This window comes from Manis pentadactyla, chromosome 7 (genome assembly GCF_030020395.1).
Source record: "Manis pentadactyla isolate mManPen7 chromosome 7, mManPen7.hap1, whole genome shotgun sequence".
NCBI classification, from domain to species: Eukaryota; Metazoa; Chordata; class Mammalia; order Pholidota; family Manidae; genus Manis; species Manis pentadactyla.
Window position 1 is genome coordinate 98,408,196 of NC_080025.1, and position 26,138 is coordinate 98,434,333.

Here is a 26,138-nt window from a genome sequence, read left to right on the forward strand (position 1 = left end):
CATTTGCAGGAGGTGGTGGATCTGGAGCAGTGAAGACCATGCAAGGCACGATTTGTGAGCAAGCTTCTGGTGATCCAGGAGACATCACTCTGTCTTGACATGCCCATCACCACTTCATCAACAGGCCCTGAACTGCCTTTCCTCTCTGGGATTGGTTCCTGCACTCAAGTGCAGGGTCTACGGTTGGGTAGGGCAAAGGGTCTGAAGATCTGTGCCTCCCTCTGCCGGGGGCTGGGGAAGCAGAAGCCATCAGAGTGGTTGTAGAGGGAGCAGTGGAATCAGAGTGGCCACTTAGATATTTTAGAAGCAAAATAGAAAATCAGCCAGAAGGGAACAAGTTGAGAGATGAACAAGAAATGATGCGGCTGAACTATGCCGCACAGCATAAGGATAGACAAGCTGATGGTTTGGTGTTTGCTCAGAATTCTGATCGGATGTGAGGGTGGTAATGAAGGAGAAGAGACTCCTGCAGGCAGACTCCAGTTATCTCAGGTGTGGCTTGGCTGAGACAGAGATGTCAGTTATCAGAGAGGGAATTCAGGAGGCATATTGAGGGACAGGAGTGGGAAACAGTAAGACAGTAACTGTTCAAAGTGTATCTGGGATAAGCTGCAAGATTTATTTTGCCAAACACAGGGAAAGAACCTTTAACAAAATAAGGTCTCCTCAATGACCTGTAGGAATTCACCTGCTTCTCCAAGAGAAGAACCACAGCAGACTCTGCCTCAGTTTACCATAGGTGTCAGGATGCTTATTTTTATGGTTTCTGTTCTTTTCTGGAATAACCTGAAAGAGTTTACAAACTTGCCTGCAGATAAAACAGGGGTCTGAAGAAGCCAAATCAGGCTTGCCATTAAAAAAACAAAACAAAACCCATCTGTTGTGTGTGGCAAAGCCTTAGTAATGACACCAATCTTCCCAGAGGGATTAAGTAGATGAAGAAAGGGAACTCCTAAATTAATTTTTAATTTTTTCATTTACCATTAAATGGCCAATTTTCTTTCTTTCTGTACAGAGTAAGTTGCTTCAGGAAGAGTTCATGGAAGTGGCTATTGCTTTGTAGGTTTTTTAATGGAATCAGGCTTCTTCAATCAAGAAACTGAGAATATTCTCCTTATGAAGTTAGAGATTTCTTTTTTATTATTATATTTGAATACATAATACATTTACATAGCTCAAATATCTAAGCTATGTAAAAAAAATATAGATACATACATATATATATACACATATATATATATATGTGTATATATATATGTATACACACACACACACATGCACACACACACACACACACACACACACACACACACACACTGAGATGCTGAGAAATCCCATTCCTAGCCAGGTCCTATCTCCCCTTTCGGTATATTACCGTCATGTGTCTTTATACAAACAGAAGTCCAAAGGAGTCTGCACACTTGCTTTTTGTCATGTAACAACATACCCTGGAGAACTTTTCCATGCTAGTACCTTCTTCCTTAAAGCTGCATAATACTCCATCATGTGGATGTACCATTGTTTATTTAACCTGCCTTGTATTCCTGATCACTTGGGTTATTTCTAAAAAATGTTTATTATAAAAGTGCTACACAAAATCACAAAATACTCCTGAGTGCATGTCTTCTTTATACGTGGCATCTTGCCGGGGGGGTTCAGCCCTAGTCAAGCACACTCTTGATTCGATACGACTGAAAAATAACAATGGAATGTTCTTAGGGTGAAAGGAGTTATATCCAACTTTATTCCCATAGTGGCAGGTCAATCACTAGAATCCTGTCCTCCTCAGAGCAAGTCTGCACGCAGCAAGCCGGTCCCTGCCTCCAGGCCTCTCTGCCCCCGCAGCTGTCTCAGTCTCTGTCCTTGGCGCTGCCACCACTCCAGTCTGTGCTCTCTTGCAGTCGTACAGCCCAGAGTACTAGGGAGAGCTCTTCATATAGAGTCAATAATAACATACTGCCCACACGTGGGCAGTGAACTAGCCAACCAGGGTCAGGTGAGAATCCTGGCCAAAGGAACTTTCATTTTCTCCACACGTGGGCAAGAGTACCCAAAGGGAGATTTCTAGAAGAGGAATACCTAGATCAATGGGTAAATGCATCTATAATTTTAGGGATTGTGCCATTTTGCAGTCTCACCCATAAGGCATGAAAGCTTCAGTCTGAGCAACAGAGTGTATCAAACTTCTGTATTTCTTTCTCATAGGTGAGAAATGGTATCTCAGTAGAGTTTTAGGTTATGTTATTTTAATATAAATGAAATCAAGCATCTTTTGTTTAAAGATTTTTTGTATTTCTTTTTCTTAAGTGTTTGTGTCCTTGGCCCACTTGCTTATTTTTTCCTTCATTCCTAGGAACTTTTGGTATAACAAAGAGATAAGCCAAAATACAGGCTGGAAATTTAATACAATAGTTTATTGCATAGTAGTGGGAGAAAATAAGCTGCCATACCATTCTCAAACACTTTAAGTAACTATCTAGCCAGGAAAGATTAAATGATATGCCCAGGGCCAGCTGAAGAATCTAAAACCTAAGTTCCGGACACAATCACAATAATGTCTCAATTAACCAGAAGTCAGACTTCAGATTTTCAGCATGCTGTAACCTGGAAGTGGACTAAAATGGCCTCCTGAGAGACCTAGCTCAAACTGTTCATGGCCTGAAATCCCCCTGCATTTCACAGCTGTTACCACAGATCCTGGCTCTCACACAGGGCTTTAAGAATTCTATTAGCAAGCAGTCCCACTCACCTGCTTATGGCTCAAAGCAAATTAGAACTCGGAGAGCCAGAGCGGACATACTAAGGACATGTAAGCTTGAATCAGACTCTTGGACAGAGATCTTGAGGGAAGAGACCAAGCAAGCAAGCCAACAGCACAAAGTCAGAAAAACACGCAGCCAGCGGGGAACACTGGCTCCTGGGAGAAGAGAATCTGAAAATAATTGACAGGGGAATGATTGCTTGAGAAAATCTGTCATCATCCTTAAAACTGTATCAGTATCCATTCTTAAGACTGATTTGGAGTGATGGAATTATCAAATCTTTGAGTTGGAAAGAACTTCATTCCTCATATCCAATTCAAGATTCTTCTCCCGAGTAGTTCTGGTTGGTCACTAGATAGAGAGAGGGACAACTGTTTGTTGAGTGCCTGCCATGTGATAGGCATTGGACTAAGTCTTTTCCCCACATTTCCTCATGTAATCTTCACAACCGCCCTGAGTAGGCCTTGTCCACATTTTACAGATGCGGAAATTGCATTTCAAAGCTACTGAATGTTGAGTAACTTGCCCAAGATCAAAGACAGAAAGCAGCAGCCCAGACACCGGGGAGCTGGCCTGGTACTATCAGCCGGCCTTGGTGCTGCCAGGGACTGGCCTGGAGTCATCCTGCTGAGTATGAACAGTGTCAGAGAACTCAACATCAGGCAAGGCCACACTGTGACCATGAGAGATAAGACAAAAACAAGACCTCTCTTAAATGTGTCTGACCACAGACAAAATATGAACATTGTCCAAACCATAGAAATGACCAACTACCACCTCCATCCACCCACCAGCAATCCGAGCCAGTGAGTGCCTGCTGCTCTTGGCCAACCACAGCTTTGGCCTCACTCTAGACTTTCCTCCTTTTTAATAAGATCTGGGAGGATACTCAGTAGAACTTCCCCCATTTCTGACAGCATCCCATCCAGAGCAAAGTCCTGTTTCCTTAAACTCTCTCCCAAATCACCTACAAGCCCAAGTCCTGTAACTGCTTTCTAACACCTGCTTACTTAGATACCCCCGATTTCCCCATAGTGTGGGAGCTCCTGCATCGCAATAAGCAACAAAACCCAGCTTGTTCAGCGCTAGTGCACGCCCACAGGTCCTTGGCTGGAGGGCATTGAATGTCACAGAGAATTAGTGCTAAGCCCGGTTCCAACTAAGATCCACCTGCCTCCCAAGCCTGAGCCCTTGACCACCCTGCTCTGCTGACTCCCCAGCGTTGTTTTTTTTTAACTTGGGCTACATATGATTCCTTTTGCAGTGTAAGACAGTGTGTTCCAAAGGGTAATCAGTTACAACGGAAGGAAAAACCATAGTTATGGAACACGGTATTCCCACACCATCCAGGGAAATGAGACAATGCAGAACTTGTTTCATAGTTAACAACTTCAACACATTTTGATTTTCAGTTTTCTAAATAACAAAGTGAAGTTGAGTCTATTAAACTAAAACAGAGGTGTCCTCCTTTGATATTTTCCAGTGCTTACAGCCCAGTACCTGAGTTCATTTTTGTAAGAAGTCAGTTAAAGACAAGGAACTCTGTCATTTCTTTCTAAAGTACAGTCAGTATGTGAAATGAAAAACAAATGATGGTCACAAGACAGGCATGAGCTTGTAAAAAGGGAGGGAGTCAGGGTGAGGCATTTGGGAAGTGGAATGAATAACAGAAGAGACTGATTAAGAACGGAGAGGAACCCTCTGGTCCCTTTGAGGGTTCAAACAGAAAAAGCAAAGCACTTCTGAAAAGTAGAAAACTTCCTCTTACAGCAGGCGAGCCGAGGGACAGCAGCTGGGAGCTTGGGCAGTGTTTCTCAGATCTCTCAAATTGCCAGGCTCAACTTCTCCCGGACCCTCCCGGAGGCCCGTTGGTGGGGGATTTTTAATGTGATTAATTTATTCAACTGCTTCTCTGACCTCAGGGCAATCCTTTGATTCCACTGACTTGTCCCTCTGTCTGTCTCTTGAGGGCAGCGATCCTAGGACATCCATCCCTCTCACCACCCTATTCAGTCCTTGAACTGAGTAGACTCTCAAAGAGTGTTTCTTAAACACTCTACAATAAACGCCTTTCCAGGAGCCGCGCTGTCTCTGCCGGCCAGGTGCAGATGGCAAGCGGGCTCGCGACGGGGTCTGGGTGTGCGCCTTCAGGCCAAGGCGCGGGCAGCCACCCCAGGGCGAGGACACCCGGGGCACTGGCCTCCTCCCGCAGCTGGAGCCGGGGGCCGGGGCTCGTGCCAGCCCGGAGACTGAACCCACGGCTGCCCCGGCCTTTCCTTCCCGCACATGAGCCCCCAAGCCCTGCTAGCTCTGCACACCCAGAGGAGAGAGAAGACAAAGAGGAAAGAGCGGGAAGCGGGTGGGAACGGGAGGCAGGAGGTACCGGCTGCCCTGGCACCAGCCGAGCTGGAGGTGGCACGCGGGCGGGAGTGGAGGGAGAGGGCCGGGCTGCGGGTTCAAGGACGGGGATTGGGAGCAGGGTGAGGAGGGGACGCGACGGGACGGACGGCCGACCCTCCCTTGGGAGGCACAGAGGGGACAGGCGCCGCAGAGAGAAGAGCCGCATGGGCAGGAGCGGGAGCCGCAGCGAGTCCGCCCCGCCCGCACTCACCTCCGCGCCGGCGCCCGCCGAGTCCGAGCAGCCCGCGTCGGAGGAGCCCGAGCACCCGGCCGGGGCGGGGCGGGAGGGGGGCGGGCCGGCGGGACCTCGGCCCGTTCCCGCACCCCGGAGCCCGGGCCGCCGGGGTGCAGAGGAGCGCCGGGCGCCGGCCACTTCGCTGAGGCCCGAGGGCGTGCGCGGCCGGGCGCGAGCCTGCGTCCCGAACCCTCCCGAAGGCCCAGAGTGGGCTGCTTCCCTCGCTCCGTGTGACTCCCCAAGGGGTCGGTCGCTTACATCCCAGGGCTCGGCTTGGCCAAAGTCCCCGCGCACTGGTCGGATGCAAAGCCTGAGTCGCGCCGGGACAGGTCGGGATCTCAGCAGCCTGAGACCGCCCTTTTTCCCGGAGGCCGCACTCGCCCGCAGTGCCCTGGGGTTCGAGGGCTACGCCTGGAGGCCGGCCGGCCGCCCCCCCCCCCCAACAGTGGGGTGTGGACTGCCGCTGTGGCTTCACGGCCCCACTGGCCCAGTCCGAGGCCCCTGGTGCCCCGCCCAGGAGTGTGCGGTTTCGTGATGTAACCAGGCCCACACTTAGTCCTGACGTTTATTGATTCTATATTCTAAGCACCTTGAGTGCAGTGCCCCACATCGCTCATATGCTAGGTGCCCAGTTCATGCCGATGAGTGACTTTGAGCATAGCTGGTACCCAAGAATTCATTGCTCGCTGATAGACTGACTTTGAACATTGTGTTCTTTCAGTCAGCAGTTAGGGATCATCTTCTCTTGAGTAGTGCCCTCTGCTAGGCTGAGAACAATGAATGAGAGAAAATAATATTTCTGCCCTCGGAGAACTTTGCACTCAAGAATATTGAGCTTCCTTCCTGCCTTTAGCAGGGCTGGGACAGAGGCAGGGCTTTCCCTTGGGCCCCCATATGCATGTCCCTAGAAAGGCCACTACCCAACCTCCTTGTATTTATCTCAGTAAAACCAGTCCACCAGCCCACAGGATCACTCCCTAGCTATTGACCTGCTTTATCTTTCTCTTCTTTAAAATGTCAGCTCCATAAGGGCAGGGATTTTTGTCAGTTTTATTCACTCTCCGCAACATCTAGCTTATTATGTGATGCATGGTAGTGAGTAAATAATCGTTGAATTAATCAGTGTGCCCTCTAGTTTGTGTTTCCAACTAGATTTGTGGGGTCTTACTCATTTTTGTAGAGTGAATAGAAACTGGTCCAGAGAGATGGTCCCCTCTGGGTCTTCTGCTTTACCAAAGTGACTAGGTATCAGAGGAATAAAGGAACCGATGTCCTTCCTGGCCCTGCCAAGAGACTGCATATGTGTTATTGGTTTTCTGTCTTCATAAAAATTGTATAGTGATGACTCAGGCTTATTATCAAAGGTTATTGGCTCCTGACCTAAGCCATTAACCTTAAGATCATCCTCATAAAGAACATGTGCATGAAGTTCCCACCAACAAGCTCCAGCCCTATGTCAGGTAACTCACCATCTGTAACAGAACTCATGTGCTTTGTGGTGCAACAGTGCCTCGAAGACTCCGAATTGTTTCACTCTAATTGTCCTCTCCATTGCCTTTCAGTTAAACGCCTAAGGAAGACAGTAATAATATCAACAGCTAATATTTATATAGCGCTTTCTATCTACTGTCACCAAGCATGGTTCTGAGTACTTTACATTAATTCATTTAATGCTGACAGCAACAGATTGGGGCAGAGCGAGTCCAGGTTACAAATGAGTAAATTCAGGCATAAGCTAGGAGGCTCACCTTGCCAGGAAGAAACAGAGCCAAGATTGAAACCCAGATCATTTGGCACCATCCAAGTTATTTTTTTAATTGAGATATAATTCACATACAACACTGTATAAGTTTAATGTGTAGAATATGGTGATTTGATATATTTTTATGTGGATACAACTCATTAATGGATGTAGTGCATACATGAACATATTGACAAAGCAACTCTGCATGGCTGCAGTAACTATTTCCTAGTTCTTTGGGAGCCACTTTTGGAAAGACCTGGACTCTTACAGATGAATAGCCTTTGTGGAGAAGAAAGAACACACACAAGCTTTGGATTAGTCAGATTTGGGTCAAATCCAGCACACCACTTACCAGCTAAGTGACCTTTGGCAAAATTTAAACTTCCTATTTAAAAAATTTAGTTTCCTTTCATTTTTACATTTCAGGAAGTGTCACTTTCAAATGGAGCCTAAAATTTTTCACTTGTGTATAATTTTGTCTTTTGCCATATTGACTGATTCCCAAAGGAACATATCTACTAACATAAAGTAAAATTTGGCACACATTGATATATAATCTTTAAGCCAATTTAATTTACCTCCCTGAATCCCAGAAGTATTTTTTTAAACTGGAGACTATATTGCATGTATTGCCAATGTATATTACCAATTACTGCTTTAAAATATAAAGGTTTATGGCCCAGAATTAACAGGCTGTTTCTATCAGTGTCCCAACCAGATACAGACAGAAGAACAGAAATTTACTTGGCAGCCAGCAAATGATCAACTAAACTTGTCAAAATTAAAAGTCTCAAAACAAATATTATTGGACAAATAAAAGGAAATGAAGTAATTCATTTCATTGCTATCATTTACTGCATAACAAACTACCTTAAAACAGTGGCTTGTAACAACCACTTTATTATATACCATGATTTTGCAGGGCAGGACTTTGGCCAGAGCTCAGCTGAACTTGTTCTTCAACTCCATGTGGCACTGACTGAGATCACTCAGAATTCAGCCTGTGAATGGCCTCTTCTGGGGGAGGGGAGGTCCAAGATGGTTTCACAAACATCTAATGTCTTGGCAGGGATGGCTGGAAGGCAGCATTTGGCTGGGGTTATCAACCAGACCCCCTATATGTGGCCTCTCAACGAGATGGTTTCAGGAGAGTCAGACTTCTCATACGGAGGTGCAGGGCTCCATAAGCAAGATTTCCAAGAAACACGGCAGAAGCTGTAAGTCTTATGACTTCTCCCCTGTAATGTCCACAGCTTTCTATTACTGAAGCAAGCCCAGGTTCAGAGAGAGGGGGATTACACTCTGTCTCTCAATGGGAGAAAGAGCAAACAATTTCCAGACATCTTCAACCTATCACACTTGTTTTTATGAAAGAGAATGGCATTAAATAAACAAAGTTAGTAAAAACTCCTATATTTTTTGTTCATTGTTCATTAGAAACATATATTACTGTCAGCATTAAGGAGATTTGCAAAGAAGACTGGTAGTCATCCACTGGATGTCAGATTTATAGAAACATTCAAGAGTAACATGATTCAGAACTGTACAAGCTTTTCGTACCCTGATATTCTTATTTTTAAAGATTGTCCAGCATCCAAGTTTGCTATTATAAAGCCTAAAGAAAGGCCAAGTCCATGCACCTAACATATGCACCTAACATGTTAATTTCACACATAAAATATTTATTAAGGACCTACTATGTGCCAAGCACTATATTAGACACTGGGGACATATGGCGAGCTAGGGAAATGTATTCCACATCTCATAAAGCTGTGGGGCATATCTGGGGAGGCAGACAGATAAACAATAAGGATAAAGGGTGAGAAGTTCGATGATCAGGTGCCATGGGAAGGTTTGGCTGAAACTTCTAACATGGTGAGAAGGAAAGCTAGTTGGGTCAAGAAAAGTCAGTTTGGGTAAACTAACTGCTAACACTCAGATTACAATGACTCATATATAGCAGCTCATCTTTTCTCAGTGAGCAAACAGAGATGGTTCCAGAATGTGGGAGGTGAGGACACAGGAGGATAATCTCTGTTCCTTCAGGAGCCAGGCTGGTGGAAGCTCTGCTATTTTCAATTCAAGGCTGCCAAGGCTGCCTGGGCATGGACATCTCTAGCAGGCAGAGGAAAGAAACAGGAAATTCTCTTGTGGGAGATTTTTCATGGGCCTGGCACTTCAGTATACCTTCCTTTGCCCAGAAACCAGTCACATGGGCTCCCTAACGACAAGGGAGGCTGGAAAATGTAGTCTTTGTGCCCAGGAAAAAAAAATGAAATGGGTTTCTGAGAGCAGTAACAGGCTCAGCTTTAAAACGCTTTTAGAGGACAAATAGGTGTTGGCCAAACTCAGAGCTTTTAGAAAGGATCCCAACTAGGATAGACCAGACAGCTTAACTGTTTTTAGTTTAAATAATCTATTTTTTATTATATAACACATACTAAAAAAAATTAACCTTTCTTAATCCTACACCTGGTTTAAAGGATATCTAAGAAAACATGGATAAACTGATGATTGAGTGAGGGTGGTATTTTCATCTTTAACAATTATTACCGATAAAACTTCTTAGCTGAGTTTTAATTGGAAGGGGGGAATGGGAATTGTACACACATTTATTATTTGGTAAGGCCCTTAAAAAGGCTAATTGTAATGGAAAAAGCAATTTGGCAAGGAGAAATTATGCTGGCATTTGACTTAATCTTGACTGATTGTTAGAAGCACCAGGGTATTAAATGTGTTTGTCTGAACAATAGAAGAGGAAACTGTTCCAGAAGGTCAGCCCCTGACATCCCAGGCACCTTTGATACCATAAAAGATTTTACTTTGTCTCAAATTGTTGGTAGAGGTGGGGTTGGGGTTTTTTTTCTTTCTTTTCTGATCTTCAAGCTTCATTTTTCCCCCAGAAGAACCATACCTATCATCTCACTGCAAAGCTGGGTTTCTCTGAGGAATTGAGACAGCCAGTGGGAAATGGATGCACAGAAATGTCACAATTCAAGTAGACTTGCTTTCTGAAAGTAAATCCATCTTCCACTGCTAATGTTTTTGTAATAAAAACAATAAAAACATCAACAATGTGATGGTTAATTTTATGTGTCAACTTGGCTGGGCTAAGGATGCCTAGAAAGCTGGTAAAACATTATTTCTGGATGTGTCTGTGAGGGTGTTTCTGGAAGTAGATTAAAATTTGAATCTGTAGACTGAGTAAAGAAGATGCCCAATGCAGGTGGGCAGACTCCAATCCTCTGAGGGCCTGAATAAAGCAAGAAGGTGGTGGGAAGGTGAATTTGATCTCTCTGCCTGCGTTGCACCATCCGTCTTCTGCCCTCAGACTCTCTAACCTTCAGACTCAGACTGAATCACACCACTGGTTTTCCTGGTTCTACAGCTTGTAGGTGGCAGATGGTGGGACCCTATTGATGGGAGCCAATTCATAAAATAAATCTCATCATGTACATATATTTTAGATAGAGATAGATATCTATATATAGAACCAAAGAGAACAAATAGGATATATCTGTAAATATCTGTATATCTATACAATTATACAGAATATTATCCCCCCCTGCAAATTTTATATATCTTTACAGATATATCCTGTCTGTTCTGTTCCTCTGGAAAACCCTAACTAATACATACACCAAAACACAAGCAAGCAAGCAAATCCCAGGGTTAGTGTGGGTGGGCCACTGAGTAAGACTTGGCCCTTCCAGGTCTAGCACTAAGTTTGAGTTTCATCTCTCCCTTTTACTTGCTATCCCCTCCTCCAAGCCACAGTTTCCTCATCTGTAAAGTGGAGATGGTAACACCTAACACACATGGTTGCTGTGATTAATCTGGAATCCAGTAGATACTTGAAAGCAGTAGCTGTCATTATTATTTTCAGGTTCCCTGCAATTCCATTGTTTTACAAACATCACTGAGTTCTCACCATGCAACGGAATAAAGTCATTCCTTGTCCTTAAGAAGCTCATAACCACTAAAGGAGAAGCCTGCTGAAAAAGCTTAAAAAAAGAACCCCATGACTCTGACACGGGGTGGGGCAGGGGGAGTTGTTGGAAATGTGCACTGGAAAGACTAAACTTAGATCAGGACTGTGCAGAGAAGGTTCCAGATAAGTCGAACAAGAAAGCCTGAAAGCTCCCAATGTTCCCTTTCTTATCGCTCCCTCTTTACTGAAAATGCCAGGAGGGTACTGCCAGGCAACCCCTCTACCAATGATGGGCCTCACATTCTAGGATTAGGCGAAACAGATGATGGGGAATAAGAGGCACAAACTTCCAGTTATAAAATAAGTAAGTCACAAGGATGAAAAGTGAAGCATAAGGATTATAGTCAATAATATGGTATTAATTTTGTGTGGTGACAGAGGCTGTCACAGCATTTCATAATGTATACAATTGTTGAATCACTGTTGTACACTGAAACCCATGTAATGTTTCATATTAACTATAGTGTAATTTTAAAAAGGAATTTCTTTAAAATAAAATTTGAGAGAAAGAAAAAGAAATAGGCTTAAAAAACAAAATCCCTAAGAGAAGTCTGCAACAATCACATTGAGGCATAAATGTTGATACAGATCCTTTCTGGATAGCAGGATTTGATCAGAAAGATAAAAGATATATGGATGGGTTACACAAAGGAAACCACTAAACACTTCACAACTTTGCTACTTTTCACTTACAGCAGTAGGCACCAGGTTAAACATCAATAATTACGATGTTTTTTGAATGGTTACTTTGTGTCCAGGATTGCCTTTATATTCCTTATTTCACTGAATCTTTGTACAACTCTAAAGTATTACTAGCCTTATTTTAAAGATTGAAAACAAAACAAAACAAAAACTGAATCCTAGAGAGGCAGTATACAAATCTGGCACAATTGATAATAGGGTTTAAACTCAAGTCTGAGTCAAAGGTCTAACTTTTGACTCTTGCCTGATGGAAGAATTTTAGGAGAATTAAACATTTTAAACATAACTGTGAAAGTCCAACTTTTCACCCTCTGTTAAATTAAAATATTCACTCACTCAAAACAAGTTCTTTCTTTTGTTCTTAAAATTTATCTGGAATAGAGACTCAATAGTAAAACAACTCCTGCAGTCCAGTCAGATTTCCATTGTTCTGATATTATAGTATTTTTTATGGCTTCTAGAACTCTTTTTTTCTAGGGAAGTGAGAAAAATGAGTAGCCTAACTTTGACTGGATTTTCAAGAGAGAAGGAAGTTGTACAAGCTTCCTTTTGTTTCTTCAAATGCTTTTGCCATTTCTTCTAAAATTGCCACAAAACACAGTCATTATAGGGCTAAGAAATCCTGGATGAAAATAAATTTGAAATCTTATTATCCATATCTACAAAAAACTAAAACATTTTCTCAGATCACAATTTAGAGGCTGATTTCCTCTTTTATGTCTCATCTGATAATTCTCCATTATTAGGGAGTCCAGAAAAAATGCTTTTGACGGCTCTCAGGCATGTCTGTATAATTCTTTATTAAATGCCATCTGCTTTTTTGCTTCATTAATGTTTTACTAAGGACCATCTGGCTGTTGCTACAGATCATATAGATTCTCCAGTGAGGCAGTTTTCACCCATCAATAAATTATCAAGGGTCATCATTAGCAAAAGAGAGATTAGTGGAGAGAGCAGGAGACCAGGACACCCGTGTCCCAAGGCTGCGCCTGCTGGTCTTGAGGCTGGCGGGCTCCGTCTGCCTCTCCTGGCCTTATGTGATTCAACAAAAACTGGACATTCGATTTAGTCTCTGAGATTACTTCAAACTTCAAAATTCTGGGTCAGAAGCTCAAATGCAGTGCTGTGGCCCTAAAACCCAGGAGCACAGGGCAGGGGATTCCATGTGGGAGAGCTGGCAAACACCTTCCTGACTGTGGCCTGGGATGTAATGAGTAATGATTCAGGGTGGGAGTGGGAACAGCATAAGCCAAGCCAGGTGCAGCTTTATGTAAGGTTTGAGGCAGGAGTGGGGACCTGAGAATGGAGAGGTAGGTAGGGAGCAAAGTGGGAGGGCTCTACCTAGTAATGGGGATTGTCAATTGAATATTTTCTTATGCCATTTTTCCCCTTCTTGGCCTTCACTCTCTTTAATCCTTGGGAACCATTCAAATAGGTCTGGCCAAACTGATTGGTCTCTTCAATAGGTTAAACAGTACCTTTAAAGCCGAGTTTCCCAAATGGTGCAGCATGCAGGTGATGCATTAACTTAGAAACTGAGGCTTTTGGCCCAAGAAAGGCACTGGCTGGTTACTGCATGAATACTTTTTTTTTCTATGCATGCCATGAGATGACAATGATTGGCAACTCTGCCCTAAATTAATCTGATCCACCAAATTAATTTGCTTAGCAAATGTTTTTTATCAGCAGTTCAGACATAAACAGCATTTATATTAAATTGTATTATTGTTATACACTGGATGTTTGTATCAATCCAAAATTGCAATATTGAAACCTAATCTCCAGTACGATGGTATTTGGCAGGCTCTTTGGAGGTGATTAGATCATAAGGGCAGAGCCCTCATAAAGGGGATTAGTGTTCTTATAACAGAGACCCCAGAGAGCTCCCTTCCCCTTCCGCCATGTCAACCAGGGGCTTATTCTGTGAGCCACACACTGACTCTTCCAGTGCCCTGATCTCAGACGTTCAGCCTCCAGAATTGTGAGAAATAAATTCTACTGTTTATGAGCTACCCAGTTTGTATCTTTTATAACAGCTCAAGTTGCCTAAGGAAATTAAATTAAGTTGCATATTATATTAATTAAATGATTGAATGAAGATAAGGAGAGAAAATTCACTCAGAACATATTCACTGAGGCCCTAGTATGTGCCAGGCACTGGACTAGCCACTAGGGATACAGCTGTGAACAGCAAACAGAAGCAGACTTAAATGACTGGCCCTCACAGAGCTCACGTTCTTATGGGTGAAATGACAATAAACAAGAAAATACACTTCCAGTTGCCAGCCTGGCAGGTAAAAAACTTGGAAGTCATCACTCCATCCTAACAAGTTAAAAAGCTGAGCAAACTGAAAAATCAACAACTCTTCTTAAATCTGTTAGAGAAATGAGGTCACAGGAAAAAACTACTGTTTTGGAGAGACAGACAGGCAGTTACAGAGAATCACCACTTAACTAGAGCAGAACCTTCTGTAGGAACAAGGGCTGGGGTAGGAAAACCTGGACTGTAAATGACAAATTACTGGAGGCTCAGAGTAAACAAGTCTTATTTAAAAACTTGTCACACTTTTGTGAGTTTTACTGCCAAGATCTCTACCAGGTTCTCATAGTGAATATCAGCGAAAAATCCCCTCAGTGCTTCCAGCAGGCGAAGGGGAAAAGTGCCCATCTAAAAATGTACCAGGGCATCCCATTTTTAACATCTTAACAGTCTTCAAGAGAAACTGTTTCACCAAAGCCTAACCTACCAAGGCTTTATCAGAGCCTAAGTGACATAGACCAGGGGAAATACCCCATCGCAGCCCCTCTAGCCATCCAGCATCCTGCAACAGGGGAGGGAAGCTGAGAAGTTCTTGTGAATTTCACGTCCGAGGAGCACATGCTCACTGAAAGACTGGGATCTAATCACAGTACTATAGAGCATTTCCTCTCCCCCTGTACCTTACCACCACATTACTGAAGGCCTATGTACCACAGTTTCTTTGCACAGCACATACATAATGTTTGGCCTTCAATAAAAAGTTATAAGGCATACTAAAAGGCAAAAAGCACAGTTTGAAGAGACAGAGCAAGTACTGGAACCAGCCTCAGATATGGCAGGGATGTTGGTATTATGAGACGAGGAATTTAAAGCAACTATGACTAATATGCTGAGAATTCTAATGGAAGAAAGTAGGCAACATTCAACAGATGGATAATTATGATGTAATAAAGCATATTTGGTCTTTGTCCATGGTTCCTGGCACAGAACTCTTAAATCTCTTGGACTCTCCTGAGTGACGAGTCTTTGGTGTGTTAATGAAATGACCCTTGTCTACGGGGCTCCTATCCAGCTTCAGGATGGGGGCTGATCATCAGAAAATGCAAACCATGTGATTAGAGGGTTGGAATATTCAGCCTCAGTCATGATCTCTGGGGAGGCGGGGGACTGGAGGTTATGTACAATCACCCATAGCCAATGATTTAATCAATCATGCCTATGTAATGGAACTTCCATAAAATCCATAAACAAGAGGGTGAACATCATGGACAGTGCCTGCACTGGGGTATGGGTGGGGACTTGATAATATGGGCAACTGTAGTAACCACATTGTTTTTTCATGTGAAACCTTCATAAGAGTGTATATCAATAATACCTTAATAAAAATTTTAAAAAAAGAAAGAAAGGGAATAGCCAATGAAGAAGGAGAAACACCAAGAGAGTGTGATATCCTGAAAGCCAAGCAAAGAAAATATTTCAGGGAGAAGGGATTGGTTAACTGTGTCAAATGCTGTGAATAGGTCAAGTAAAAGGAAAATTAAGGATTAACTGCTGTGATGAAAATGTTCTGAAGTGGACAGTGGTGGTGATTAAACATCTGTGGCTATACAAAAAAACCACTAAGTTTTACACTACATTTCAAACGGGTGAACTGTATGGTATTTGAATTATATGTCAATAAAACTGTTAATAAAAAAATGGAAAAGAAAAAACAACAAAAAAACAAGAGCGTGAACAGATTGAGTGCTGGGAGGGCAGCGCACCTGAGAGGGCATGGAAGCTTTGTGCACCTTATTCCCTATGTCACCCTATGCATCTCTTTCCTTTGGCTTTTCCTGAGTTGTATCCTTTATAATAAACTTGTAGTAACAACTAAAGTGATTTCCTGACTTCTGTGAGTTGTTCTAGCAAAGTATCAAACCTGAGGAGGGAGTTGTGGGAATCCCCAAATACACAACCAAGTTAAACAAGCCAAGTGGGTAACTTGGGGACCCAATTCTTGTAACTGGTGTCTGAGGTGGGGAAAGTCTTGTAGGACTGAATCCTTAACCTGTGGGGGCTATGCTAATGCTGGGAGTGGTGTCAGAATTGCACTGAATTGTTGGACACGTAACAGTGCAAGCAAAGAGATGAAAGTTCTAAGAAAGAATTTAGAAGAAATACTGAGATCAAAACATAACATAAATGAGAATGCCTTTGATATGCTAATTGGTTGACTGGAAACATCTAAGGAAAGAATCTCTGTGTTTGAGGGTATGTCAGTAGAAACTTCCAAGGCTGAAAAGCAGAGAAAAAAGACCAAAAAAAGAAGAGGATCTGGGTACCCAAGAACTGTAAGAAAATGACAAAAATATACATTAAATGGGAATACCAGAAGAAGAAGACAGAAAGAACCAGAAAAAATATATGAAGCAATAATGACTGAGAAGTTCCTCAAAATTAATGTCAGACACCAAACCACAGATTCAGGAGGCTCAGAGAACATCAAACAAGGCAAATGTTCAAAAATACCACAACTATGTGTAGCATATTCAAACTGCAGAAAAGTAAAGAGAAAGAAAAAATCTTGAAAGAAGGAAATATAAGGCATATTAGATAGTGGCAAAAGCTAAAGGAAGAAAATTAAGAATGGGCTAAGGAGTTGAACAGGGGAGCATGAGCTCTTGAATTCTTGGTGGACACATTAAGAATGCTTTCCTTTATATGGAGTCTGTAACATACCCCTTGGTGCAGTAGGAGGAGTGTAACTGGCATCTTGGTTTGGCCACCTACTGACTGAGACCTTGGGCAGATTACCTGACTTTCTGGGTCTCCATTCCACACCTAAGCTGAGCTCCTTCCTGCAGGCTGTCTGTCTCCACCGTCCCTGCTCCTCATGTGGCTGCCCCTTACTTACCTTGAGTCTCAGCTTAAACTACTTTCTCTTGGCAGTGTTCCCTGACCCACAGATTTAATAAGGTCTCTCTTATTTAGCCCCACATCTTTCTTCCTGGTAATTTTCTTAATTATAATTAATTGGTTGTGTAATTATTTAATGTGTGTTTTTCCTGCTAGACTGTAAGCTCCCTAAGAGGAGAGCCATGCCTGTCTCTGACACTGCTATGTCTCCAGCACGTCTCACGATGTCTAGCACAGAGCAGGCACCCCACAAATATTTTCTGAACAGCTAAATGAGCAGGTGAACAATCAACTGGTTATCCATTACAGACAATTCTAGGTTAGCAATTGTCACAGGGCCTGGCATGCATTTGGTGCCTAATAGAGGATAGCTGTTGGTTTGATGGATTGTATCTCATCAAATGCTGGTAGTTTCCATGACTAACATGGTTTTATATCTTTGCAAAGGCTGTTGGGATTTTAGGATTGGATTTCTATGTAGTTTAGTAATATTTCAGAAACCAAGGTTGTTAGAATGTAAGAGGCATTTTTTGTCTTTGTTTTGTTTTTCTAGTTGGTTGCCTCTCCTCCAAATGCTAACACTTCTTTTACCTAAAAAAAAAAAAAAGGTCTTGAGATTAGACTTGATCTTAAAGAATGAAAAATCTAACAGGCAGGACTTGGTAGATTTCAAACAATAAGACACCCAATAACATTCAAGGATCTGTGGGTTTGGGGTGGGCAGACACTGTAGTTGCTGGTTAGGCGAGGGGACTGCATTGTTATGGGACACCATGCTCTTGAACCCTGAACTGTCCTCATGGTCTGGGAGGCAGCAGGCAGAGGTGGTGCACCAGACAGCCCCACTCAGCATCAGAATAAGCTTTTCTTTTTCCTACTCCCATGCCTGAAGAGTCTGTCTTTAGTTTCCTAGAAACTCATCAGTGACAATAAAAGTTTTTTTCATTTTATTTTCTTCATAAACTCGATTCCATTCAGGCATATATAAGCTCTGGGGTATAAATGGACTCATGTTTAGTCCTACATTGCTATTTAAATCATTTGGCTATAATTCTGTTTTATGATTTAGACATCTCAAGTTATATAGCCAGTACCTGAAAAAAATTAAGTTTGATAGCTTAAGATAAAGTGCTATTATTATTCTTTCATATTTTAGTGCGAATCATAAATTCACATATCCATGGCCTCTCTTGTAATATAGTTTATCACTAATTCATTTTAATTGTTCCCATTTGATGGCAGTTCATATTGCTTTGCTATTTACTGATTTGTAATTGGTTCTTATTATTGTATGTTTTATGGAAGTTCTTAGCTTCAGACATATTATATAGATTAAAGAATTTTTAAGGCTAATTAACCATCATAATCATGTTGTAATTTGTCAGTATAGCTCCCTCTCTCACCCACCTTTGTAAGAGCCTTTCTATGTCTTCTGAAATAGAGATGGCAAGGGCCCTGGGTTTGCAGAAGCAGGGAGCTTACTTATGTAGAGATGAGAGCACACCCTGGAAGGAACTCTCCCTAGAAACTATTACTCCCCTTCTGGGTTGGAATCACCCCCGTCAGGTACAGAAAGTTCTGTGGCTTGTGCTCCCGGGGGTTACCAGAGGGTGAAGATACAGCCATTTCTCCTCTTGTTCCTAGCACAACCACCTCCTTGCTTTTTCCTCATGGTTTCTGATTTTTTTCTTCCCTTTTAATTTCCTCACATTTACATAACGTGTGTCTGCTAAATGCATAATCTCTATGGAAAGTATGTGGGGTCTAGCTTATGAATAAATTATCCTGCTTTCCTTAGAGGGGGGAAAAGTCTTTCTGAGAGCCTCTTGTCTTGTACCAGGACTTCTGGGCCCTCCTGATCCTCTGCGTCCTCCATAACTCCATCATGACTGCTCCAAAGTAGCCATCTCTTTCAAGCCATTTCCAGAGACGCCACTCATTTGCCACCTAACACAAACAGAATCATGGCCACTTGCTTGGATTTTTTTTTTTTTATGATTCATATTTCCCGTTGAGCCCTCAAGCCAGACCCAGACCCAGAGATTTCATGCACTTCCCAGGACTTCAATGTTATGCTCTTTCTGGCTCTAAGATCCTGGGTCTGCAAACTAACCTCTGCTTACCTTGTCCCTCCTATCTTTGGAGGTGATCCAGCTATGCAATCCAGCCTCTGTCTCTCATTTACACAAATACCACCCACACAAGGCATAGATGTTACTAAATCTTTGGGGAAATAGAAAGAGCTTACAAGAAAACAAAACAAGCCACTAAAAACTGTATAATAGATGGCCCTGGGAGTCAGCTGTCTCTGTGGTTGTCTTCTGCCAAGCCATACTCTTGGGGTGTCACATTTCAACTCTAGTGTGTTATCAAATTAATTTTCTCAATAAAGACCATTTTTTCACAAGAGGAAGTCCAATACCAGGCTTTATGGTAATTTTTTTCTCATCCTGTTACAAAATATTATATGGACACATTATCTTCCTATATTTATTATTGTAAGTCTAGGAAGGCAAAGACTTTAACTCAGCAGAAGGGAAAGGAATGAATATTGGCCATCTACTATGTGTCAGGCATACTGCTCAATAATTGTTTTATATGTGTCATTTTATTTATTTCCAGGCTGTGATGTCAGGGTGATTATCTCCATTTTACTGACTTAGAAACTGAGGTTTAGGGAGAATATATCATTTGCTTAAAAATCACATTGTTTAGAATGCAATATCAACACAAGTTTGTGAAATACCAGAATTCCATACTTCAAGCTGACAAAGGGTTGCTGGTGACTCTATGAGTTTGTGGCTTCTTGTCCCACAGACTTGGCCCAAGCTGCATCTTGGAATGTTTGGTGAGGATGCACTGTGGTAAGGAAGAGCTCCTGGCTGTTGGCCATGGTAGTCGTGGTGATTAATTTTATGTGACTAATACAGTGGCCATGGTGGTGGTACGTTTGAGAAAAGATATGGGAAGATGTACTTTTGAGTCTCAGAAATGGGAAGATGGGAAGGCCTGAGTCAGACAGTATCAGCATGAGCCAGTTCCTGGGTTTAATTGTCTAAAGTTTTGTTATGAAAAATGTCAAACTTATACAAAAGAAGAGAAAATAGTAAAATAAACCCTCCCTCTATGAACATATCCATCCTCCAGCTTCAATAATTATCAATTCACGGGCAATCTTGTTTCATCTGTATTTCTTTCCCATGGCCTCATTGCCATTTTATTTTGAAGCAAATCCTAGGTTTCATTTTATAACCAGGTCTTCACTATCTTGCCAGGATTTGCTTTTATGTCATTTAAAAATTCAGTTAAAATTAAAGCCTTAATGGATTGCCTTAATTAAAACCTCCTAGAGCAGATATAAATGCTATTATACAAATGAGCCTGGTGAGATGGGCACCAAAGGGCATCTCTCTATCAGCATAGCATTGGCCTCAATTCACCCTTCCTTAGGTCAATTTCTCACCTCCTGCCCCAAAGATGATTTACTTCCCAAAGCAATCTGAAGCAATTATGTCCTTTTATTCCTTAAAAGACCAGAAATTCATTTGTATGTGTGATATAGAAATAGTGCTAAAAAGTGAAAAATGATATGCCAAAATGTTAGCAGTATTTTCTTAGAGTGGTATAAACTCAAGAAACTTCTTATTCTCTACTTTTAGCTTATGCTTATTTAAATTTTCTCTCTTTCTGAAAGTAATAAATTACTTTTATGATTTAAAAAAATGAATTAAAAATATCCACCATGAAGAATATAAATTCCAAAGAAGGTTTTGTGGAAAAAATATATTGGATTCCCTATGCAGGTTAAACTCCTCAGAATAAGTGGAAAATGAAAAAATTTTCTACTCAGTCAACAAAATTTGGACACCTGAAATTGTCCAAATGGTCTTCCAGTGTGCCCATGGGTAGATCAAAATCTGGCCCTGCATATAATCTGAAACAAAAAACATATCCATGGCCTGAACAAGGCTTTTAGGGTTGCTTCAGAGGGCAGGAAGCAGCATAGGAAATACAGTTGAGAAATTGAGGTTTTGAAAATTTAGGGTTTTTTTAGATGGCTCTCAGGACATAAGGTAGGATATTTGAAAACTAGGGCTCTCCTAGAAAACCCCAGAGACACAGAGGTGGGTCACTGGATCCTGCTGGGGCCATCCCTACAGGTGACTCCATGAAGAAGCAAGGCCACACCTTATCTATGAACCTGAACTCCTCTGCTTCCAAGAAGCACAACACCCTTCCTGTCAAAGATAATCAAATTGTCTTGAGAGTGGTGTCTGTTGGTATGACCCAAGGGGATTAAATTCTAATGAGTTGTATATATATATATTGTTCTCCTCTATTTTCCCTTAAAAAACATTTATGAAACCAAACTCCATTTTCATATTTTCATGCAAAGAACATGTATTGTGTGATTTAAAAAAGAAAATCTATTTTGTCCTTGAATTCAGTCCAGCCTCCCATCTGTTCTTCACAAAGCCTCCATCCAAAAGGCTATCAAAAAGGGGCAGAAGATAAGAAAAAGAGCAGGAGAGAGAGGGAAAGAGGGAAAGAGGCAGAGAGGGAGAATGTGTGTGTATGTAGGGATGTTAGCATAGTCAGTAGGTTTCAAAAAGTCACCTACCATTCAGAAATAGGACAGGGACCAGTTAGAGCTGGGAAATGATCGGGCCTCAGTTTCAGGAGGCTCAGAAGAGAGGTTTGTAACCCAGACCTGACGAAACCAGACCACAGGGTCTAGAAGCCCAGCTAAGGAGTGTCAAACATCAGGTGGAGCAACAACAAAAAAGTGGTCAACAAGGATCTGCACACCCAAGGTATCTGTATTAGTTAAGAGACAGATAAAGTACTGTAAATAAAGAAACCCCCAGTGAAAAATTACATGCTAACAAATTGCATAATCTAGAAGAAATGGTTAGCTTTCTAGAAAAATACAACCTTCTAAGACTGACTCAGGAAGAAACAGAAAATTTGAACAGACCAATCACCAGCTATGAAATTGAATTGGTAATCAAAAAAGTACCTAAAAACAAAACTCCTGGTCCAGGTGGCTTCACCACTGAATTTTATCAAACATTAAGAGAAGACCTAATACCCATCCTCTTTAAAGTTTTACAAAAAGTAGAACAGGAGGGAATACTTCCAAACTTATTCTATGAAGCCAGTATCACTCTAATACCAAAACCAGGCAAAGACACCACAAAAAAATAAAATTACAGACCAATATCCCTGATGAACATAGATAAAAAATACTCAACAAAATATTAGCAAACTGAATTAAAAAATACATCAAAAAGATCATCCATCATGATCAAGTAGGATTTATTCCAAGGATGGTACAATATTTGAAATCCATCAACATCATAAACTACATCAACAAAAAGAAGGACAAAAACTACATGATCATCTCCATAGATTCTGAAAAGCATTTGACAAAATTCAACATCCATTCAAGTACCTCAACATAATAAAGGCCATATATGACAAACCCACAGCCAATATCATCCATAACAGTGAAAAGCTGAAAGCTTTTCCTCTAAGATTGGGAACAAGACAAGGATGCTCACTCTCCCACTTTCATTCAACATAGTACTGGAGGTCCTAGCCACAGCAATCAGAAAACACAAAGAGATAAAAAGCATCCAGATTGGTAAGGAAGAAGTTAAACTGTCCCTGTTTGCAGATGACATGATATTGTACATAAAAAATCCTAAAGAATCCACTCCAAAACTACTAGAACTCATAACTGAATTCAGCAAAGTTGCAGGATACAAAATTAATATGCAGAAATCTGTTGCATACCTATATACTAATGAACTAGCAGAAATAGAAATCAGGAAAACAATTTCATTTACAATTGCATCACAAAGAATAAAATACCTAGGAATAAATCTAACCAAGGAGGTAAAAGACCTATACCCTGAAAACTATGAGACACTCATGAGAAAAACTGAAGAAGATACCAATAAATGGAAATGCATCCCGTTCTCATGGATAGGAAGAATTAATATTGTCAAAATGACCATCCTTCCTAAAGCAATCTACAGATTCAATGCAATCCCTATCAAAATACCAACAGCATTCTTCAATGAACTAGAACAAATGGTTCTAAAATTCATATGGAACCACAAAAGACCCCAAACAGTCAAAGCAATCCTGAGAAGAATAAAGCTGGGGGGATTATGCTCCCCAACTTCAAGCTCTACTAGAAGGCCATAATAATCAAGACAATTTCGTACTGGCACAAGAACAGATCCATACATCAATGGAATAGAATAGAGAATCCAGATATAAATCCACACATATATGGCCAATTAATATATGATAAAGGAACCATGGATATACAAAAGGAAAATGACAGCCTCTTCAACAACTGGTGCTGGCAAAACTATACAGCTACATGTAAGAGAATGAAACTGGATTACTGTCTGTCTCCATACATAAAAGTAAACTTGAAATGGATCAAAGGTCTGAATGTAAGTCATGAAACCATAAAACTCTTAGAAGAAAACACAGGCCAAAAATCTCTTGAATATAAACTTGAACAAGTTTTTCCTGAACATATCTCCTTGGGCAAGGGAAACAAAAGCAAAAATGACCAAATAGTACTACATCAAACTAAAAAGCTTCTGTACAGCAAAGGACACCATCAGCAGAACAAAAAGGCATCCTACAGTATGGGAGAATATATTCATAAACAATATATCCGACAAGGGGTTAACATCCAAAATATATAAAGAACTCATACTCCTCAACACCCAAAAAGCAAATAACCCGGTTAAAAAGTGGGCAGAGGATCTGAACATACACACTTCTCCAAAGAAGAAATTCAGATGGCCAACAGGCACCTGAAAAGATACTCCACATCACTCATCATCAGGGAAATGCAAATTAAAACCAAAATGAGGTATCACATCACACCAGTTAGGATGGCCAACATCCAAAAGACAAGGAACAACAAATGCTGGCAAGAATGAGGAGAAAGGGGAACCCTTGTAGACTGTTGGTGGGAATGTAAATTAGTTCAACCATTGTGGAAAACAATATGGAGGTTCCTCAAAAAATTAAAAGTAGAAATACCATTTGACCCAGGAATTCCACTCCTAAGAATTTACCCTAAGAATACATGTTCTCAGATTCAAAAAGACATATGCAACCCTATGTTTATTGCAGCACTATTTATAATAACCAAGATATGGAAGCAACCTAAGTGTCCATCAGTAGATGAATGGATAAAGAAGAGGTGGTACATATACACAATGGAATATTATTCATCCATAAGAAAGAAACAAATTCTATTTGCAACAACATGGATGAAGCTGGAGGGTATTATGCTCAGTGAAATAAGCCAAGTGGAGAAAGGCAAGTACCAAATGATTTCCCTCATTTGTGGAGTATAAGAACGAAACAAAACTGAAGGAACAAAAAAGCAGCAGACTCACAGACTCCAAGAAGGGACTAGCAGTTACCAAAAGGGAGGGGTGGGGGAGAGCAGTTGGGGAGAGAAGGAGGGAGAAGGGGATTGAGGGATATTATGACTAGTACACATGGTGTGGAGGGGATCATGGGGAAGATAGTGTAGCACAGAGAAGACAAGTTGTGACTTTATAGCATTTTACTATGTTGATGGACGACTGCAGTGGGGTGTGTGTGGGGGGGAACTCAATAATATGGGTGAATGTAGTAACCACAATGTTAACTCATGAAATCTTCATAAGATTGTATATCAATGGTACCTTAATAGAAAAAAAAGAAACCCCCAAATACAGTGGATTATCAAGATGGAAGGTTTCATTTTCTGTTCGTGTTTCACTTTCTCTCTGACAAGAGTCTGAGTAGGTGGTCCAGAGCATGTGGGGTAGCTTGGTGCAGTAGAGGGACCGAGTGTTCAGTTTGCCCAGGACTGAGGAGGCTCCTGGTTTGCGGGGCTCACAATGATAAAACAGGCAAGTTCTGGGCAAACCACGGCAGGTTGGTGACTCTGGGTATTGGGTGCCAAGTCTGTCAACCTTGTTGGTTTGCTGTGATCATGCAGATTCCATTGGAGGTGTAGGGCGCTGTTCCAGCATCGTTATTATGTCCATGTGTTGCCAGCAGGGAAGGGGCAGGATCAGGCTTTTCATTGTAAAGACTCAGCCCAGAAGCTGCACGTACCACTTCTGCTCATGACTTTATAATCAGAATATAGTCACATGGTCACATCTAGTAGGACTCAGGGAAATGTTATTAGCTGGGTAGCCATGTGCCAACTGAAGCTTCTATTATTTTGGATTAAGGGCAGAATAAATATAGGAGGGACATCTGGCAGGCTGCCATAGTACTGAACAGACAATATTTCACAATGCCTGCATATCCCACAACCCCTGTGTCAGTGGCTATTTCTGCATACATTGACATACTGGCATGTGACCCTCTACCTAGGCCTCAGCTAGGTGGACCAGGGCTGGACCTAGGGCCAAAGGGTAGCCAAATCATAGTGTTGTCAACAGGTGATAACATGTCCTGACATGACTGTCTTACCCACTAGGATGTGACCCTTTTTCTAGAAAAATTGAACTCTGGTTACATTAAGTTAGTTGCAGAAGCTGAAAGATATACAGAGAGAAATTAGGCAGCAGAAATTGTGAGCCTGCAGAAGCCATGAGAGAGGGAAAAGACATTCAGGTCAGAAGTTGTTAGGCATTGCAGAATGGCTGATCCAGAGGCAGAGAGGGGCTCAGGGGGGCATTAACCTGTCCTGGAGGAGGAAAATATAATCTTACTGGAAGGGGGGTGGGACTCTGATGAATCTTGTAGTTCCACATCCCAGTTTCTAGAGGCCCAGGAGTAAGGCTGCCCCTACATTCCTTGTGACACCTTAGCTAGTTCCCAGGATGGGGAAGTGAAATGTGGTAGGCTGTGTTTGTGTGCATCTGTGCGGGTGGGGTGCCATTAGAGTGCATTCAGCTGGAAAACAAAAACCAGAAAAACCCCACTAAACATGGGCCTAAGGAATACAGACACCCATCATTTCACAGGTCAAGAAGTGCAGAGGGAGAGCAGGGTGGATGGCTGGGGACTTGACTGCGGCTGCTGCCGCCACAGTGCTGTGTGCCATGTCTCGCTGCCATCCTCTGTCCCTGGTGCTATCCTCAGGCTTGCCTCTCCCT

General features: G+C 41.9%; 1 protein-coding gene across 3 annotated transcripts in view; it reads right to left on the reverse strand.

Moving 5' to 3' along the window:
- GSDME (gasdermin E) overlaps positions 1–5,669 on the reverse strand; it is a 78,381-nt gene extending 72,712 nt beyond the window's left edge. The window contains exon 1 of one of the 3 annotated variants that reach the window (XM_057504592.1): positions 5,374–5,545. The gene's annotated coding sequence lies outside the window, so the exon portion shown is untranslated. Of the gene's footprint in view, positions 1–5,373 lie in introns of all 3 variants that reach the window. The other 2 variants (XM_036877930.2, XM_036877940.2) reach the window with 2 other exon arrangements.
- Positions 5,670–26,138: the final 20,469 nt, after the last annotated feature.